This window comes from Corvus brachyrhynchos, unplaced genomic scaffold, assembly GCF_000691975.1.
Source record: "Corvus brachyrhynchos isolate BGI_N302 unplaced genomic scaffold, ASM69197v1 scaffold139, whole genome shotgun sequence".
Taxonomy (NCBI): domain Eukaryota; kingdom Metazoa; phylum Chordata; class Aves; order Passeriformes; family Corvidae; genus Corvus; species Corvus brachyrhynchos.
Genome location: NW_008246062.1, coordinates 442,677 through 452,017, shown reverse-complemented (window position 1 = coordinate 452,017; position 9,341 = coordinate 442,677). Strand labels below are relative to the sequence as shown.

Here is a 9,341-nt window from a genome sequence, read left to right as displayed (position 1 = left end):
CTACTGAGCTGCCAGGGAAATTGCTGCACAGAAGAAAGAGGAGAGCTGTAAGTCTGTTTCCTCAACAAATCTAAGCCACAAAACAGCCTCTGGTTACAGGGAACATGCACAGCAGCAAGAGGAGCACTTTCAGGGTGGCAGATTGATGCCAGCAATTTTTTGGTTCTCTTTCTCCAGATTCATCACATGGCCAGAACAGATCATTGCAAATACCTTAAGAGCCCAGACTGTCAGCCTAGGAAAGAGGCTGGCAGACCAGGCCTAGAAAAAAAGCCTGAGAATATTCTAATTCCTCAAAACCAGCTTATATTTTTAGCTGTTGCTGCTTTTAAAAGATGAATTGAAAGCAAAGCTCAGACTCCCCACTTGATGCCATAACTGCTCTATTTTGCTGGCAGCCACAGCAGAGAGAATCTTGAGAATTACGCCCTTTGTCCACTGCTGGCCCAGCTATGCTAATCTCATCAGCAATGCAAACGCTGGTATACAAAGGGCTGAGTGGCAGCGTTGGCCTGACAGCTCCAGCAGCGCTGACTGGCAATAAGCAAACCCTGGTACACAGCATCCAGGCATTTTCTCCAGGCCTGAGTGGAGCAAAGAGTCTGCTCTTGCAAGCCATTCTTCATGCATCTTCCAGGCAGGGCAATCTGTGCAGCACAGCTGGACTCAGCTACCTTCTCACAATTTAGGGAATGCAGGTAGAAACACCCCCCAAGTCAAAGTTTCCACTTGGTCCCACTGATCTATCACCTCTCTGCTGAAATCCCCACCACTCTTCCCACAGCAGCAGCATTTAGGTTGCTCCTGATGTCCCATAGGGCACTGTCCAATTTTCCAGAGTGACACTGCTCAGGATGGTGTCCCCACCTGATTACAAGAAGGCATCCATGTCCTGGACTTGTCTCAGGTAATGGCAGCAGCAAAGCACAGCAGCACGTAACCAACACAGTACTCTCCGAGCTTCAACACCACGGCTCAGCTAGGAGGAAATCTCTCTTGGCTGCCTCTCCCTAAATGCTTATTCCCGCACTGCCTGTCTTAACTCCTCCCCAAATCAGCAGCAGCATATGTGACCCCACTACCTTTGAGCTTTTCTGGTCCTTTGTGCTTGAAACTGTGTAGTAGGAACAGGTAAGACAGAAAAAGAGGGGGCAGCACTTCAAAGATGACATGGTTGTAACTCATGGGGACACAGCGCCCAAGAGATTGAGCTTTGGGCAGCGATCTTGGCAGGCAAGGTGCTTCACAAATGATAAAAGAGACAACATCCTCTGCCCTAGAAAACAGCAATTCCCACCCCAACACACACATATGACCCAGAGCCTCATCTGCTTGGGTTCTGCACCACTCCATGGTATTTCATAGCACATCTTGGGGCCTCGGTCCAGAGGAAAGATGACAAACCACAGGCTGTGAAAGTGGGGTCAGAGGGAACTACAGTGTGGCTCAATGGATTCTTACCATACTCTGGCATCACCTGCACCCATAATATACTGTAACACCAACTCTCACACCAAGTGCTGAAGGTCACATATATGGAAAGCAGTGCTTGAGCTGCTGATCCAAAACTGCCTTCAGTGTCAGGTACCAGTGTCCCGGATTCCTCCCTGGGAAGGAAGCTCCAGCTGCCAGTGCAGAGCAAGCTGTTCCCCTCTGAAAGGGGAAGGAACCTGTTGGAAGTGAGAGGGAGGAAGCAGACCGCTGCCTGCCACGGGCGGCTTTCCCAGAGCCTCCATGTTCCAGCTTCCACCTCCTTGTTTGCTCTCCCTTGGGAACACCAGGGTCTGGAGTCCAGGGAACATTGTGCAAACAAGTCTAGCCTCATTGAGAGTTTTAAGATGACTGGAACTGCAGCACTGGACAGAAGTGGGCAGTCCATACAGATCTTACAGTAGCCCTACACTGCAGAAGGATGCTATGACACATTGGAAAGGGTGAAATGGTTTTCAGGGGAATATATGAGGCCTTGGAAAGGAGGGGTCACAGCTCAGGCAAGGATTATGATATTTTGAGTGCAGAGCTATTTGGGTAGCTCACAGAGCGGCATCCTTTCCCATCCATTTTTGACTGAACATCCTAGTCCCAGGCAACTCTGGCCACAGGCACTAGAGCAGCATGTGCCACCCCATGGCAAGCCCACACGTTTAACCTCCATACATCTCCAAGAGCATTGTTCCCCTCTCTCTCTGGGCTGCGTGCAGAGCTGTGGGCAGGGCTTTGCAGCTCGCTGCCAGCAGTGACCTTTGAGAGGTGTAATGAGAGAGGTTTACAGCTCACATAGCCATCCATGTTGACACGGGCAACCTGTGCTTGCTGCCAGCAGGTCCTTTTCCCTGGCTTACATCCAGGCCTTTAGGCATATCATGGATGACAGGTCAGGTCTCAGCCACACTCACATTATAGCCAGGTTGGAGATGGCTTCCTGACCCATCCCCTCTGCTAGTGAGTGCATGATTTTGTCTGCTCCCTTCACCAACAGCAGCCAGCTCTCTTACCAGGATCTGGTAAGGGGTCTAGCCAAGAGCAGCTTCAAAAATGTTTAACTTCTCCTTTACCGGTCCCAATGGTCTCAAACCATATCAGAGGGGGTCACAAGAGTGTCTGCTCTGCCTCAGAGTACAGATACCCTGGAGCAAGGCAAACTGGCTGTGCAAGGTGGGCAGCACAGCACAGGGCCAGGCATCCTGGGAAGGTGCAGTCATGGCTGGAGCCACTTAGGTTGATTAACTGAGGATAAGCAAGGGCAGCAGAATGACTCGCCTTCTTCCATGGTACAGTGAGAGGGATCAAGAGACCGGTTTGTTCCTGGCTGGGCCTGCTCTGCAGCTCAGGGCTTCAAACCAAACAGGTGTGCAAGCAGGCCTGCCCATGTCCCAGTGAGGGGCAAAAGCGGAGAGAAGATGGACAAAACACCCCTCACCACTAACCCTGAGGCTGCTGCCAGGGGAGAACAGCTCCAGATGCCAGATTGTCAGGCAGGGTCCTGGGGTCCCAAGCCCATGGCATAGCTGAGACTGGGCTGCATTGAGGGCTGTGGCACTTTGCACATCTGCCCGACTGCTCTTCTGCCTTGCCAGCGATGCTGCCAGTGGCAAGTTGCCACAGCAATACCCTCCAGCATGCTCCCCTGCCTCTTTTCCCCCTTGCTGTCCTCTCCCTGCTGCCCCACACATAAAACACCCAAAAGCTGCAACATGCTCCTAAAAGGCAGCACCTTCACCAAGGAAGGAAACAGGACAGAGGTGTAAGCCCACTTCCACAACCCATCACCCCTGCTTACCTCAGGGGCAAGGACCCTACTCAGGACCCAGGTGCATCGCACCCCACCTTGTCTAGTCTCAAGGCAAGGCACAGGAGAGCCACGCTGCCAGACTTGGGGAGTAGAGGCCTTTTTAACTGCATCTCCTTTATGCTGTGGCAGGCAGGGATGCTTCAACATCCTCACCTGTCCCACAGTGCCTGCTCCATGGGAGTGACATGCACCCCCTGTCCAGTCCAGCCCAACACAGCTGCCTACAGGTCAGAAAGCCTCAGGAGCTCTTTCTACATTGCAGCAGCACCAGATCTGATGGGAATGGGGGGGGTCTCAGACTCTTCTTGCTGCATCCTGGCAGGCATCTCCTAAGCCTCTGCTCTCCAATTCCAGAGAGTTTCCACTTCAGATCTGTTTTGCTGCACCAAACCTCACTGTGGCATGAATTGGAGACAGGATCTTGCTTTGTTTCCTGCCCTAAAAACTCTTCCCCATCATTGTTATGTGCCACTAAACAGTTACCCAGCCTCGGTGGTAAGCAGAGCTCTTCTCCCTGTCACCTCTCTCACAGAAGCACAAGACAGAAGGCACAAGACAGAAGGGGAAGAGACAAAGGACCCTGTTGAACCACACTCAGGAGTGATACCTCTCAATATCGTTCAATATGTGAATTTAACAACTTTGCAGACAAGAAAAAAAAAAAAGAACTTCTAAAAGCTCTGCTTGTCTCTCCGTTCTGCCCTCTCCCACAACCAGTTACATCACTTGAGGGTTATAGCAGAAGCTCGCAAAGCCTCGGTCCTGATCCAGGATGAGTCATGGAGCTCCGGAGGCCGTGCAACTTCCTTCTGATACCATCAACCATGCCTTACACAGCTAAAAATAAAGATGGGCCAAAACTGCAGAGCCACATCTTGCCTCAACATGAAACTTAGCAATGCTCAGCACTGCTGAAAAATTACCTGAGCAGGTGGAAACCAAAAAGTGCAGGGAAGCCAAAAGTCTTGGGTGTACCAAGAAGGGAGAGGCTAGGAGGCCTCACCCTGTGCCACACTGTGCTGGAGGATGGTGGTGGAAGATGGCAAGTAGCCATACAGAGATGGCCAGAGCCAGGCTCTCATCTCACTCAGATGTGGGCCTTGCAGTATTTCCACACCTAGAGGTTTCGTGGAAGACTTTTCGGCAATGCATGCTCCCATCTGAGACAAAAGGAATCGACTGCTGCAAACAGGAAGGATGCTGCATTTTTGTCAGGAAAAGATTGGAAAGCTGCAGCCTGCTTTCCACCAGGCAACATGTGGCCATCCACAAAGCAAGGTCCAAGGGATGTTTGGAGCTAAAGGTAGAAAAAGGGGTCACAGTTACAGCTGATATGGCTTAGATGTCGAGGTAAGTGAGGAATTCAAAGTTCTTCCTAATCCCTGGGACACCGTGCCCAAGCAAAACCTTCACACATCAGGATACAGGATTCTCACACAGATCTTAGCAGGAAGCTGTAGGATTGCACACAAATAGGACACACCAGCAATGTCCAGAAACCTAAAATAGCCTCAGCAGATGATCCTCTGCTCCATTCTTGGGAGCAGCAAGAACTGAACAAGGATCCAGCTGTCCCAACACTCCCATGAACAGGATCTTTGAATACCCAACCTATTTGCAACAGAGAAGGTAGGGCAAATAGGGGATTCCTTGCATAACTCCAGTGCCAATACCCACAAGGAACCCAGAGCCCTGTTCTGAAGGACAAGGCAGCATTTTCTTGTGGTCTTCAGTGGAAAGATGACCTAGTGCTACATCAGCTGGTCAGACTCAGGGGCAAGGGCAGCCTACACACACTGAGGGAAGGCTGAAGGACATTAGGCTGACTGCTTTCTGTTGAAGATATAAACTCCACTTTGCCCAGTTGATAGGTTTCCCAGCAAAGGGAAACCATCCCATTCCCAAGAGAGGAAGCCTGCAAGTCTGTCCATGGGTCTGCAAGCTGTATCAGTTTCCAGACTACTGCCAGCTGCACTAAACTGAACCAACATTGTTAATTTAGCCCAAATATAAACTTACTGATATCACCTGGGTAAGGTGACATACAAACCAGAGAGTAAGTTCATGCTGTGGCCGAGCAACAGGAGAAGCTGCTGCTTTACACATAAATGGGAGATTTGCTGTCCATGAAGATATTAAGCTAACTGGTTAGCAAGGAGGGGTGGGATAAAAGTGGATCCAAATACTATGCCAGAGGCATGTGAGGCACTGGCACAGGTTGCTGAGAGAAGCTGTGGATGCCCCATCCCTGGAAGTGTTCAAGGCCAGGTTGAATGGGGCCCTGAGCAACTTGGTCTAGTGTGTGGCTCCCCTCCCCATGGCAGGAAGATTGGAATGTGATCTTTACGGTCCCTTCTAACCCAAGCCTTTCTATGATTCTGTGGTGACCCCTGTGTTAAAATGCCCTTTGTTAAAAGGCAGGGGAGCCCTGAGAAGATGCTGTGAACTTAGTGGACTGGGACCTACAAGCAGCTCCAGAAGAACTGAGGGAAAACCTTTTCTATGGTCTTCGTCATGTCTCTCATCAGTAAGAGAGATATAAAATCCCATCATGGAACAGGTATCAGTGAATGCCACAACCCAGCTGGATAAAGGGGCCACTCTGCTGTCACTGCACTGTGTGATTGGGAATCTGGAGCACAGAGCACTACCATGAGCAAAGGACTTCTTCCTCCATCACCCTGAAAAGAATTTCAAACCATAAATGCTCCTGTTACACATCCATCACAGGTATAACATTTTAGCTTCTTCTGCTCTTGTCCTGACATCTCCCCATTCCTTCCTTCTTTCCTTCCTTCCTTCCTTCCTTCCTTCCTTCCTTCCTTCCTTCCTTTCACCTTCACAGGTAAATCTATCCCTGCCTCACCTGCTGTAGGTACCACTTCAGGATCAGGCTGCAGGATGAGATGGCCTGAGGCCCAGTTTCCAGCTGCCTCTGGTCTGGTCCCAACATCCCTGGCAGACACTTCAGAGAAAGAGCTGCAGAGCCTGGGCAGCCATGCATCCTAAACTACACCTTCCCCACATAATCTCTCCTGGCCAAATCACACCTGAGCTCTGGGGTGAGAGAACGGTTCAGCCTGCCCTGCCGGAGGCACAGTCCTGATGAGGGCTCCCTTTCAGGTGAGAGCACTCTGTGCAGGTAGGGCAGGATTCTAGGCAGGCATACAAGCATCCAGGGACAGGGCAGGAAGCCCACAGCCATCTCAGGCTGCTCCAGGCTGGTTACCTCAGAGAAGGTAATATTTCTTGCCGGTGGCAACACAAAAACTGCTGGTCCTCCTAAAACACTTCATTGTCAGTCTGAGCCTCATACACCAACACCAAGCTACAAAATCCTGGGAAAATGCAGGGGAAACCCAAATGCTTCTAATAGAGAACATGAGGACGTCTGCCACAAGCTCTGGATAAAGTCTCAGCTGGGTTCAGGTGAAGGACAGCAGGGACCTGCAGCTGGAAAATGCTCCCATCAATCCTGCTGGCATGGAGAAGGGGGAGTGTGGCAAACAGCACAGACTGCAAGTTCCCAAGGGTTTAGTACACACCACCCTTGAGCTCCTGACAACTGTGTGCAGGGTTCAACAGTCTTAACAGTGCTGGTTGCACACATCCAGGTTCCCTTTGCCATGCTGACAGCCAGGTGGAATGCAGGAGTACCCAAAAAGCCTTGGCTGGGGGAGAACCTCACCTAGGTGACACCTACTTTACGAAGTTATCCCTGTGAGCCAAGGGGAGAAGAGCACGGAGTTCCCTGTTTCTTCACACATCCCTGATGAGGGAAGGGAAACCAGTGACGCCTGAATGTTGCTAACCTCGTTGCAGGGCTGAAGCAGACAGAGAAGGCAGCTCTCAGCTGTCAGCACTCGCAGTGTGGCCTTAGGGTTGCTTGTTCTGGCTGTCTTGGGTCACCTGGAAAGACAAGTGCACAGGCACAAGTTCAGCTGGAACACTGGGTGGGCAGTAACTGCTCATCCAAGCCAAGTGAGTTAGTGGCCCATGCACAGAAGTGAGAGACCCCAAGCACCCCACCAGCTCAAAGATCCCACCACATCTTTTACCAGTGCTGAGGCTGCCCCTCCAGCTGCAGCCCTGACTCCCTCCTGGGTTCCATCTACCCCCAGCTCCCTGCATGACTGCGGGTGGGCACACAATTGGTTCTCCAGAGAGAGCTGCTAAGGTCACAGCCACGATCTCCCTTCCCAGATTTCAGTGGGAAATAAAGGCCTTTCTGTGCCTTTGGCTTTGTTCTTGTCCACCCACGCAGCTGTAGGCTTCTTCACCACACAGGCTTTGCTGGTACTCGAGTGGGTGCGCTGGCATATGGTTTATCTGCAAGAACAGGTGCTGGCTGTGGTCTCCACAGGCCACCTGCTAAGCCACCCCACAGAGACACAGAGCCAGGGCAGGGAGGGACAAACTCCACTGCTGGAGAGACACCCCTCCCAACAACCCAAACAGACCAAGACAAATCCAACGCGGCAGCGTTTCCCAGGCTACAGGGAAGGGAGAAAACGACAATTGCTTAATAGAAATCTCCAAGAGGCCTGCCAACACCATCACAAAGATGTTGTTTAAGTCTCCTCCCCAGGCTCCCAGTGCTTTAACTACAGACCATTGGAGATCACATTTTGTGGGGGCTAGGTCTTCATGCATAGCAGATCCTGAAAACCAGGACAGTATCAGCCTCCCCAGGATCAGGTCTGACCTTCCTCTGGCCTCAGGCATGATGAGCAAAAGCTGCTATGAGGCAGTCCCTGCTCCCCAGCCTGACCATCCACACAGGCAACCACCCTGCAGCATGACTACAGCACAGCCCTGCTGTGACCAGAGCCACCGTGCCGGGGAGCAGAGCACTGTGGGCAGACAGGCTGCCAGTGCCCCAGAAGCACAGCCTCCACACCATGGTGCAGGGAGGCATGTCCACACTACCCTACTGGGACTCCAGCCCTTAAAACAGTCCTGAGGGCACCCAGAAAGCTTGTGCTTAGTGACATCTACATTGGCATCCCAGGAGAGGTCCCACCTGGATTCTGCACTAGCTAGGCAAAAAGGCTATCTTTTTGGAGAGCTTATAAGCAGAACAAGCCCGAGTAAATGCAGCATGGGTGTATGTAAATATATATATGTGTACCAACTTCCACCAAGTCCCTGTTCTAGCACACTTTCAGAGAAGGCTCAAAAGGCGCTAAGCCTGAGCAGTGACAAGAATTGCTTTGGACATGGCTGAAGGACTGCCACCCACATACTGCTGCAGCACAGGAAGCGATGGCAATGTATCTGACAGGGATGGGTTGAAAACACTACCCAGGAAGAATGCAATTACCCCAAATGGACTGAGGCCAGCAGATCTGGATTACCACCTCAGCTCTTGCATAAAGGGCTTTGCATCTTTGTTCACTTCCAACAAGAAGAATCACAGGGTTGACATCAGCCCTGGCCCGGGACATGCATTCGTTACTAAAAAGCACTTCCAGCTGAATCACTAACTTCCCATTTTGCAGCACACAGGACTCCTTTGAAGGTTTCCTATCCAAGTATTGTTCTACCATCAAGCTGCTTAGCTGGGGGGTTGTCCAGGCCACAGGCAAGTATGACTGCAAACCACTGGCTGGTCCTGAAAAAGCTCTCTGAAATGCAGAGCATGTCAGCACAGCTGCTCTTCATTCAAGATTCACAACCAGCTGAAGATGCAGACAGAAACAGGGGGAAAACATGTTTATTGGCAGCGGGGTGTTTATGGGCAGCTGGGCATTCACAAGCCAAGCAAGGGAGACTGTGAAAGAGAGGGGCAAAGCCAAAGAGAGGATGAACAGAGATACTTCCCTGTCAAAGAAAATAATTTTTAAAGCAGGCCTCGAACTTTGTGAGACCAAGTTCTCTGGAGTTTATATTCACCTGGCTCACCTGCTCACGAGCAAAACCAAAATCAAAAAACAAAGGAACTGAGCTGGTCAGAAAATAGGCTCCAGGGAGCAGAGGTGCCAGGCACTGAAGATGGAAGGATCAGAAACAATGTAACATGGCATTACCACGACACAGAGAGCCACAC

The 9,341-nt window shown here is 51.1% G+C and overlaps 1 protein-coding gene across 4 annotated transcripts in view; it reads right to left on the bottom strand.

Annotated features, from left to right (window-relative positions):
• Window positions 1–8,074, bottom strand: part of FAM214B (family with sequence similarity 214 member B) — a 33,022-nt gene extending 24,948 nt beyond the window's left edge. For 3 of the 4 annotated variants that reach the window (XM_017746626.1, XM_017746625.1, XM_008642999.2), the window contains exon 1: window positions 7,105–8,074. The gene's annotated coding sequence lies outside the window, so the exon portion shown is untranslated. The other variant, XM_017746629.1, reaches the window with a different exon arrangement.
• Window positions 8,075–9,341: the final 1,267 nt, after the last annotated feature.